This window comes from Phalangium opilio, unplaced genomic scaffold (genome assembly GCF_054372755.1).
Source record: "Phalangium opilio isolate 3A_F unplaced genomic scaffold, DU_Popi_V2 ptg000194l_1, whole genome shotgun sequence".
NCBI classification, from domain to species: domain Eukaryota; kingdom Metazoa; phylum Arthropoda; class Arachnida; order Opiliones; family Phalangiidae; genus Phalangium; species Phalangium opilio.
This window is the reverse complement of record NW_028324212.1, coordinates 2898758-2910643: the sequence shown is the minus strand read 5'-3', so window position 1 is coordinate 2910643 and position 11886 is coordinate 2898758.

Here is an 11886-nt window from a genome sequence, read left to right as displayed (position 1 = left end):
AGCTATTTAGTGTAATGCACGGGCATAGACATTATACGAGATTTCATGGTTAATTCAATCGTAAAGGAGACTGGTTGAAGAGAAAAAGTGACAGCTTTGATAGTTAAAAAATCGTGGCAAGAGGTTGGTTTTGAAGTTGAATATAAAATTAGGAATTGTGAAAGATATAAGAGTTTGCCGAAGTGAAGAATTATTAAAAATCACATGCAGGGAATGATGAATTTCGCATAGTTTTCTAGTGCCGTATGATTATACTATATTGTCCCTGGCCCATGGCATTTTACCTTAAAGGGACATTATTACAGAAATAAAGTATTTTTATTCTGATTCCTTATGTTGAAATATGCCTCCTTGAATTTTTTCTGATTTTTTGGGGAGCTACTAATTATTTAATCAATAATTGAAGTTTTGAACTCAAATTATGCATTTGAATTTTGGTAAAGCGAACTACCGGCCAATCAGCGCCCGCGATTTATAAGAGGCAATCCCCATTCCCCAAAGGTTTTCACAGTCGAGTTTCATCTACGCCGTCAGCATTAGGTTCCGAAATCTATATTCTAATTTTTAGAAATTAGAACTCGAAAGCCGCGGGTTCGATCGTTTAAGGCATAGCGGGCTTTAACAATTTGCAGTTTTATGCTTTTACGTTACACTTAAACTCAAATTACTCTCACAATCTTATTATATTAAAATGTGACGTGTCGTATTTGGTTGTATATCTGAATGTCTAGTTATTAGCCTTTGTAATGGAACGATCTGTTCTTTGTGACCTTCGAGATTTAAAAAATTAAAAACCCATCTTTCACAATTTAGCACTGCAGGGCCGGCCTTAGGGCTGGGCCAACAGGGCCATGGCCCGGGGCCACCACCTGACAGGGGCCGCCACTTGAGTTCATGTGCTATAGTAATTATCTTCAGAAAGGGAGATATAGATTAGAAGATTTTACATTTTTTATTTTTCGTGGAAGGGCAGAGCTCCAAGTTCTAACTCTAAAGGCTCGTTTTCATAGAAACTAGAAAATTCGAAAACGCTCACGCTTCACGAGCTTGAATACGCGCGGTAATGTATTTTTTCGAACGTTTCCGCTTTCGCTCGAAATTTTCACGCAACTCGTGCCTATGAAAACGAGCCCTAAAGCTATGTCCACACTGAGAAAATTTCGAGCGTAGCGTACGTAGCGAAGACGGCGAGAGAGACGAAAAATGTTCATTTGGCTGAACTTTTACGTCGATCTCGCCGGCGTAGGCGACGCACAACCAATCAGCGTCCATCGTTTACAGACGTCATATTTAAAGAGCTGCATCGGTTTTTATTCACTATAGAAGTCTGAATTAATTGCATGTTGAATCTTGGTTTGGCTGCTATTTGGAATTTTTTCGTTATAATGTCGGACAACGAAACTAGAATTGATATTAATGCAAATGCTCAACGAAGTGTTTATCCCCGTAAAAATCGTAATAATATCTCATTTGGGTGTGGGGTTATAAAAATCCCCATCTTTTTTTCTGTTCTGGAAAACTTCTCTAAACCAAATACGTTTTATATGGTCCCTTTTCTTTTGTTTTCGAATTAATAGCGATGAAATAATTAAATTACTCGCATGAGCTAAACGCTTCACTCTACTGCAATTGCCCGCCATTACCTCGATCTATTCACAGAACTTATCCCACGTGACAAAGAAAAGGACGTGGATTGGTTGTGCGTCGCCTACGCCGGCGAGATCGACGTAAAAAGTTCAGCCAGTTGAACATTTTTTCTCTCTCTCGCCGTCTTCGCTACGTACGCTACGCGTGAAATTTTCTCAGTGTGGACAGGCGATTTTCTCGGCGTACTTGGCGAGCGTAGCGTGCGTGGCGAGCGAAGCGAATATTTTATCCTAGTGCGGACATAGGAGCAGAAGCTACAGCTTTGTCAACAATAGCTTTTCAAAGCGACTCTACACACATGCAGCATTCAAAAAATCCCGGGGGCCGCAGCACTAGCCTCCTTGCTGCTAGCGTGCCTGGGAAGGAAACTTAGCTATTTGTTAACGAAAGGGGCACTATGTGAAATGCGAAGAAACAAGCTGGTGCAGCAACCATAACATTTTTGCACACCCAATCAATTTATAGGACATTGGTCCAGTGAGGGAGTGACCCCTATAAGTGTCTCAAAGTTATCTTATTTCCGTCCCGGCTAAATAGAAAACCGACCCAATAGGCAGGGTTCATACAACTTTGGAAAACAAATTTCCCTGAGATTTCCAGGTTTTTCCCGTATATGGAGTATCCTATGGAGCAAATGTTAACGAAGGAGGAAGGATAAATAGGACAATTACATAATCAAAGGGCATCCCCGTATCTCTAATATAATCAGAGTTATGAGCCTCCAAAGTATAGTGTTATGTTAATCCTATGGAGGGAATGTTCACGAAAACTGAAATTAATAAAAACCTATTTACGTTCAACGATGACCCAGGAACACTCGAACAGTTTAGCTTTAATCTCAATTGAAAGAGGTACTGCAGCTTTATTGGACTATTCCGAAATGATCACAGACTTCGCGAATATTAAAGCTCGTAAAATAGATTTTATGTAATGCAATTGTACTTAAGATACTACACTGTAAAAAATAACCGTACTGTCTAGTACCTTTAAAGGTATTTTTCGATGCATCCCGAGACGTACCTATAAAGGTACTACAAAATACCGTTGTGTAAAGGTACTCTAAACTACCTCTTTATCAAGGTATTTTTGAGGACTACAAGGTATTTTGTGATACCGAAATTGGTATCATTTAAACCCGAACAAGGCAACAAAGGTCAGAATAATACTTTAAAATTTTGAAAGGTACTCCTTATTACCGAAAGGGGTACCTGTTAATACTCAAAAAGGTTCGAAAATATACTTTTAAAGGTATTTTGAGCTACCGAATTAGGTGTCAAATAAAACCCACGAACAGGTCTAAATTATATTTTCGCGCCATCAGAAATATTGGCGGCACATTTGAAACCGTTAAGCTTTTCCTTAATTACCACGGGCTTGAATCATTCTCAGACAAGGTAAGCAATAGACAACTTCGATGTTACTGAGACGGAAAGACGCGAGGGTAAATTTTGCCTTCCATCTCGCCTTTTAGTGTCTGCGCTGTAGGCTCGCAGTACGAGTGTAAAATTTTGCCATCCATCTCGCTTTTTAGTGGCTGTGCTGTAGGCTAGGCTTACAGGATCATGAAAGTAAGCAAGGGATCAACCGCTATAGAATTCCCCAAGTTTGCTTACCCCTTGTTAAGGAAGGTGTGGCACTGTTACATTATAGTTGTAATTGAGGGTCACATATACATGGATATTTTCTGAATGGCGACTCAAGGCGTACGCTCGGATTCAAACCTTTATATTAATTATGTATACCTTATATCATAATTGTACCACATTTAAATGATGTAACGTATGCTAATGTACATAACTGTAGAAGAAAATAATTAATATTAATTATATCTATTTAAATATTTAAGAAAAACCACTATCTAGGATGCTTGCGATTGAAATTTAAATCTCGGGTAGAAAACCACTACCCTATTAAATGGAAAACCTAAAACTAAACCTAACCGAAACTTTTCTTTATGCTTATATATAATATTCCAACAGAGATTCCTTCTGCGCTGTCATTACTAGTGCTAATGGTGAAATGAGCAGTGTTAGGGAATTTGGGCTAGGAGCATTATATCATGTATTTTACTTTACTCTAGTAGTGCTAGAAATAATAAGCAGACCGGAGCTAAAAAATCCCTCTAAAGGGATCTGTTAAGTCCTTTTCTATATCCAGGGTACGATAAAATACCGCTAGAAGCGCTGAAACTCTAAAAGGTTTCATTACATACCTTATTTTCCCAAAATACCTTTTTCGAAATCATTTAATACCCGCACTGTGAGACAACTAATAGAATACGTTCATGGGTACTAAAAAGGTCCCGGAGGTAATTTATAGTACGTTCAAAATACCTTTTTTTTTAACAGTGTATTTCCACGATTCATTAAATAATACTAAACGTCCTTTCACTGCTCATATTAAAAAATTATAAAAGTGATCTAAAACATTTTTCTCGCAGTTAGGAGGCCACCATTCTGGCTTTTGGCTCAGGGCCTCCAAATCTTTAAGGCCGGCCCTGTTAGCAGAGTCAAGCTGTAACACAATTACTAGCGTCCTCAAACTTTAGCAGACGACGGGCCCCGGGGAGTCACTGGTGACAACTGACAAGGGCACTCTAAAAAATTCCTTATTTCCCCATCCCAGATTCCTAATTTTTTCTATTTGAAGTAGAAAGCATATGAGATAATATTCTCTAAACCTCACGGGATTGGCTGATTTGGTTCTATCCCTAAAGAGGTTTTTATTGGCCGGTAGGGAAATGCGCTAAAATCGAGATCCATTTCTAAGCTTAACAAATTTTAAAAAGTTTAATTTTCATTGAAAAAATTGTTTGAAAAGAACAGAAAAAACTAGGAACTTCATATTTATTTGAAATGAATCAGGAAAAAATAAAAAACGGCACGAAAATTTTCATCTGAGTGTATCCCTTTAAGGGACTGCCTAAACAAGATAAGGTTAGAGTGTTTAACGGATGACCTTTAAAAACTGCAAATCAATGCTAATTTAATTATGGAGGCTTCCGATAAATACTACAGTCATAACGTGGCCATTGGGGAAAAATGGCGTTGAACCTTTTCGACTCAAAACTGTACTTTGGTCGTACCACATGTTGATTAGCCCTCAACTTTAGACGCATCAATCGTTCACAATTATGCTAATTGGAGTAAGTTTTATTTTTTCATTGTTAACTATTTAAAAAGTTGAACTAGAAAGTAGAGTAAAGATGACGTCACGGAGAGGTATTACACTGGAAGTGTCTTTGTGTGTGTGTCTGTCACCGCGTTCGCAGTTGCCAAAACGGAGCAAACGCGTTCGCAGAAAGTAATAGCCTCTACTCCATTATCATCGTTAGGGTTAAGATTTACGCGGCGATCGGCTAGGGTTACGAGATAGGTCTAGCCTCCCAATCACAGGGCTTTCACCAAAGGTTCACGCAATTGTGAGTTTTCTTATCATTTATTGTGAATCAATCGACTTATATACTTAAATTTCTAAAAATTGTTAAAAAGACATGCAAATGAATTCAATCGTCAACAATAGCTATGTTTAAAATTATTTTAGGAATAAAGTTTCCTAAAACGATTTAACTATAATTAAACTAAATTAATGAGGATTAAAATAATTAATATCAATTATTTTTATTTCATTATTTAAGAAAGACCTCTTAATTGCGTCTCGAATCGGAGAGGTTTATTTTGGTTTCCCAACTTGTTAATTAATGCATATCTTTTTAGAAGGAGAGTTCAACATTGGAAGGCGCAAACAGAAGTTATTGCCGGGGAAATTCCTAGGCATAAAACTAACTTTGATTTGAAGTTGATTTTGGGTAAAATGTTTTGAAAGCGTTTCAAGTGTTCTTCGAAGGTAATGTCCACGTTTATTTTCGGGATATAAGTTATCTCAAGACATTTAGCATTTTCTAAACGTTGATAACACTTTTATACCATGTGATAACTATGGTGTTTAATTCAATACCATGTGATAACTATAGTGTTTAATTCAAGTCCATAAATTAGGATGACAACGCGTTTGAAAATAATTTTAAATGACCGTTAATTTTGCGTTGTTGATGTACGATTTGGCAATGTTTATATTTCGTCTACCCAAATTCTATGTGTGCTAATACATGGCTCTTTTTAAGTTTTTTCGAATATGCCTATAGAACCAGTATAATTAACAACTGAAAACGTTTCTTCCACGATTTCAACACCTTAACCTTCCCAGTAATACACGTCCTTAAAACGTCAAATAAACGGAATATCAACGTATTTTTGTCATGACCAACGTTTAAAAGAAGTTAATACGCGTATATTGAATTTAACGTTAAAACATTGTGCCTTCTTGATTTTATTACCTGGGTAGTCCTACTCCTCTGCTAGATTATTATTAATGAAAAGCAGAAACCAAAATTCTACTTGCTTGCTTCTCTAGATGGTTCTACACACCTAATAAGCTTTATGATACACGAAGCTCTGGAAATTATTAACCATCTGTTTTGAACCTTAATATCACGGAGTTATATTTCTGCTCTAATGATTGTGGTCATTAATCGATCGTAAAGCGGAAAAATAGCTTACGCACACAATTTCGCCTACCATTATCCAGTGAAACGTCGATTAACGTTTGAATGCGGTCCCTCCCCAATGATCCTAGCACGAGCCTTTCGGAGTCCCTGTTCACCAATTACGGATTACGCATATTCATTTCAGCACTGTCTTTATCGTTTTAGTAAGGACAGAGGCAAAGCCGTGTACACCGATTAGTGACTTGCCTCTCGTGCTAGCCACATAGATTGTGTTAATCGTTAAACGCTGGACTCCGGAGGCTAGAAAATAAATTTCGCCGGCATGATTTATATTTTATCGAGGTTTACTGCAGCGTATGAATACAGCTTAATGTGTTTGCTTACTTTTAACTGTTATATTTTCATCATTATGAAAATTTTTAAACCACCTACATACCAAGCCGTCCACATCATGAATATAATCAAAACTGTTGATGAAACATAGTTGACGATAAACATAGTTTACTGTTTTTGATCATTATCATAAATGGTAAAATTTTGATGCATGGTATAGTTATTTTTATCTCTCCCAGTGACGATGACGTTAGACCTTTCTGTCTGTGTCTGTCACAGCGTATGATGGAACCAATTTTGTTCTCATTTTCCGAAGCACGTCGCAGTTCACAGTCCGCAAATATTCGGAAATTTGCATTTTAGTACGTTATATAGCTATCCACAACTTACGCAAGAGCAAACAGAACAGAGTACAATACTTTTACCTCTGCGTGCTTCGTCTCGTTTGATATGTTAAATTTCTACCGCTCTACCTTTATGACCCCCTACAGGAGAGCCTAACTACAGCTTTTAGTGAGAAAAAAAAACAGTTTAGAGGCAGAGGACGAGCAGGGCCCCCCTCTCTCATAATCCCTGAGCAGTGCTACTTTCCAAAAAAATATCTAACCACTAGCCTCCAGATTGGCTACTTGAAGTTTTAGTGGGTAAAAAACAGGACGGCCCTCAAACGACGTAGAAAGCAGGACTAAAGTTAAATTTTGACCCAAGTATTTTACTTCTAAGAACAAAAACTGACCAAACTTTGAGAACATTAATTTCGTAATTATTTGAGATTTGACTTTTAGGTTTGAGATTATTAATGTCTTAATTTATATTTCGTCGAGTAAAAATCTGGGAGGACGGCGGTTGTCTCGTTGTGGATAACGGCGTTCCCTTTCAGGTCTCGCGTCTTCTTGTACTTCAGGTGCGGCCTCAATGGGAATTTCTATCGCGACAGGATTTTCGCGGCGTGGTATCAGATCGTCCAAATCGTCGATCTCATACTCTCTTTGGATAGGTGCGGGGTCTCCGGTGAACTTTTTGAAGAAGCTTTGATTTCGAGTGATGGACCGATATTCATTGGCAGCAGTGATCATTGAACCCTTAGTTTTCACAACGTACAGTGGGTCTTGTGCAAATACTGGGGTTAACTTTGTTTGTCGTTTTGACTGTACCAAGACTCTATCTCCCGGGGAAAAGGGTGGAGAGACGTGACGTAACCGAGTATCGGCGTTAAGTTTCATATATGCTTTAGCGTGTGCGTCGTTAAGCCGGGTTAGTGTCAAGGTGTCCGACGTGGGCGAATCCAAACGTACTTGCGGGAGTTTGCATTGAATATCACGACCGAAGAGAATGGTAGCGGGTGGTACTTGCGTTGAGGAGTGTGGTGTTGATCGATAATTGAGGAGAAACTGGTGTATTGAATCGCGCCAATTAGAGTGTTCCATCGCGGAAGTCTGGAGAGATTTCTTCAGTGTGCGATTTAAGTGTTCCACGAGACCATTAGCTTGTGGCCATAGGGGTGTTACACGGCGGTGGCGAAACCCCATTTCAGTAGCAAACGCGGCAAATTCAACGCCTTGAAAAGGTGGACCGTTGTCACTTCGAACGATGCTGGGAATCCCGAATGTGCAAAACGGTCTTGTCAATATAGGGATTACCCGATCGCCTGAGGTTGATCTGACTATTTCCACCAGTGGAAAGCGCGAGAAGTCGTCTACCAAAACCTAGAGGTATTTGTTGGTTGGCAATGGGCCAGCAAAATCGACGGACAGTGTGTGCTATGGATGAGGTGGTAACGGCGAAGGGATGATCGGAGTGCGCTCGTTTGGTAAGCCCGTGGCTTGGCATGACAGACAATTCTGGATTGTGCGTTCCACAAGTTCGTCGAGATGGGGAAACCATAATTTCGTTCGTAATAGCTGTTTAGTTTTCGTGGTACCTTGATGGCCTTCGTGAGCCAAGGCTACAGCTAAGTCCCGGAGAGAAGATGGAACGACTATCCTTGACCCTCTCATGAGGACATTATTGACAACGGAGAGTTCATCTCTTACGTTGTGCAACAAGTTCAATTCGTGCGTGTGAGGTGTGTTCTTCTTAATGGTCCATGATCTGCAGGGTTACAGTCGTATAACTTCTTGCAATGTAGCATCCGATTGGGTAGCGTTTTCGACTTGCTCGAAGGTCAGGGCCTTCGGTATGGCCTTATGTAAAACGTGTATCGCATATAATTCGCTTTTGGACGTTTCGGGGGTTAGGAGATGTTTGTTCGGCTCAGGTGATCTTGATAGAAAATCGGCTGGGTTGTCAATTCCTCTTTCATAACGCGTGACGTAATCATAACGTTGTAACCGTCGTCTCCATCTCTCTATGCATGCAGGAGAATGAGGATTCGTGGTGTTAAAGACGAACTCTAGGAGTTTATGATCCGTTACGATGGTGAAAGGTTTTCCAAAGAGAAAGATGTGAAATCTTTCGCAACCCCATACCACTCCTAAAGCTTCTTTTTCGATTTGCGAATACTTGGTCTCTGTGTCCGATAAGGAATGACTTGCATACGCAATGGTTTTACGCGATCGATCTCTGTCCACTTGTGTTAAAATGGCTCCCAATCCGACTGGACTAGCATCGGTGTAGATTTCGGTAGGAAGATTGGGATCGAAGAATGCGAGACTGTTGGCGGAGCAAAGCGCATCTTTGATCTGCAGAAACGCCTCCTGTTGCGCAGGACCCCAAGTAAATATGACGTTTTTCTTGGTTAGTCTTCGAAGCGGCTCCGATATAGTTGCATATGGCGGAAGAAAACGGGAGCAAAACGTAATCATTCCCAGAAAACTACGCAGATCTTTAGCCGATTGAGGTGGTGATGCATTTTGTAAAGCTGCGACCTTCGAAGGGTCCAGAGCCAGGCCTTTTCCACTCAGAACCATGCCGAAGAATGAGATTGAAGATGCGTTGAACTCGCATTTCTCTCGATTCAATGTTAAGCCACTATTTGATAGAGCGGTTAGGACTGCTTCTAACGTAACGTCATGTTCAGCTTGCGTTTTTCCCCCCAAGACGATGTCGTCTGTGAGATTTAGGGTGCGATCGATTCCGGTGATTTCTTCGCGAATCGCATTTTGAAAAACTTCGGAAGCTGAGGAGATACCAAATGTTAGGCGTTTATATCGGTATAGATTTCGGTGCGAAGCAAACGTCGTTAGATAGCGAGAAGCCGGTTCCAATTCTAATTGATGGTACCCACTACGTAAATCCAATTTAGAGAAAACATTGCAACAGTGCAATGTAGCGACAATGTCATCTACGGTAGGAGTCGGGTATCGCTCTCTGGTGATGGCGGTATTGGGCGCTCTCATATCCACACATACTCGTATGGCTTGAGGATCGGTTGGTGATTTCTTCGGTTTGGGTACGATGACCAATGGGGATATCCATGGTGTCGGACCGGTCGATGGTTCGATAATATCCATTCGTTCCAGCTTTTCTAGCTCGGCATCTAAAGCCTCTCTGAGGTGAAATGGTACCTTTCGACTAGGTTGGGCTATAGGAGAGATCATTGGATTGATATGTAGCTTTAAGACTTTATTCTTGAGGAGAACAACACACTCAAAAAGATGTGGATATTTTTCCAAAACGGTTTTTGTAGATTCCGTTAAGGAACGAACAATAACGATTAAGCCCAGATCTTCACATGTTTGGTGGCTTAGGATTGGTTTGGTATGTGAACCTTGAGTTGGTACTACGATAATCCTAGCGGAAACGGTAATGCCTTTATAGGTGAGATTAGTAGTAAAAATTCCAAGGCTTGGTAGTGGAGTTATGGACGAGTAGGTGAAAATAGATTTCCCATAAGGTGATAACGTTGGTTTAGGTACGATTTTATTGAAATGATCTTGATCCATGATGTTAACAGACGAACCCGTATCGATGATCAGGTGATATTGATCTTTTCGATGGGTACGATGACGGTAGGTGGTGATGACGTATTAAGAGAGACATTCGAAGTAGCAGTATAGAATGATTCATCTGAATCGTCACACTCTGCCAGTGTAGAACGCTCCAGTGTGAATGATGCTTCTTCAAGGGATTGTACAATAGCGTTAGCAGGGGACTGCACGATATTGTGAACAGCCGACCCTGGTGTTTCAGATATTGCTCTAACGCTTTGTGTGTTACGACTCCCTCGTCGTTGTCGACTTCTACCTCTCTGTGTCGGAAGGTTGGTTCTTGGCTGGTTTTGTACTGTCGAAGAGTTTGGTGATGGTTGCGATGATATGTGTCTAGACTTGGATCGACAGTATTTGGCAAAATGCCCCATTCCCCCACAGTTACTGCATTGACGGCCAGAAGCAGGACAACTTGGTCTCCCTTGTGGATGTGGAAAATTTCCTCCACAGAAACCACAGATTGCGAATGTGGTAGGCGCCGATTGATTAACCGGTCGAGATGCGCTGATGCCTCGATTGATATTAAAAAGAGGTTTCTGATACGTTCTGAGGCAGTTTCGATTCCTTTAGCTTGAGCGTTGGATAGTTCGTGAGATCGAGCCAGATCGAGTGTTTGGATCAACGTTATCTTCGGTTCCCTGAGGTATTTTGCACGAAGAGTGGAAGAAACACAACCTTGGATGATTTGGATCTTTAATTCGCGGTCCACGTCGGTGAAGCCGCAGGTTGATGATAATCGACGAAGTCAGGTGTAAAACCGATCCATTGTCTCTTCCTTATTCTGTTTGGCATCTCGGAAAACCAAAGTCTCATAATCCGTGTTACATGCAGGTGCAAAATGGGTACTTAACTTCAATTTCGCTTGAGCGTAGGTTCGGGGATCGGTAGCCACGTTAATGTTTTCAAATATTTCTTCTACGTCAGCTCCGACATAGTGTAAGAAAAGAGCTTTCTTTTGCCCATCATCTTGAATAGCCATGGCCGTGAGAAGATTTTCAAACCGACGAATCCGATTCTTCCACCTTGATGATATTTCAGCAGAAGCGCCATGTACTTGGAAAGGTTCATAATGCGGTAAAGATACAACCGATGAAGCGGGTGGTGCAGCCATGGTTTAGATACAATGAGATAATAAGATAAAAATACGTGGTCTTAACTTAATATCCCATCTCCGTCGCCATTATGTAATGATCATTTTTTCGGGAGCGAAATGAAGAGACCTCTATATCAGTTCCAACATTCTTTATTCTCTAGCCTAACACCTCGTGTGTCACGCCTTAAACTTATACATTCCTTTAGTAGATGGCAGCATAGGTTGCATGAGCAGCAACTTTTAAATTTATGGCGGGAACTTTCTACAGAAGATTCAATAATAAGTGAATATCCTCAAACAAATATACGTTAATTTAATTGTGAAAACTTTCTCTATCATAAAAATTTTAATTAACTCATGAAGTTTCAACGATAGTT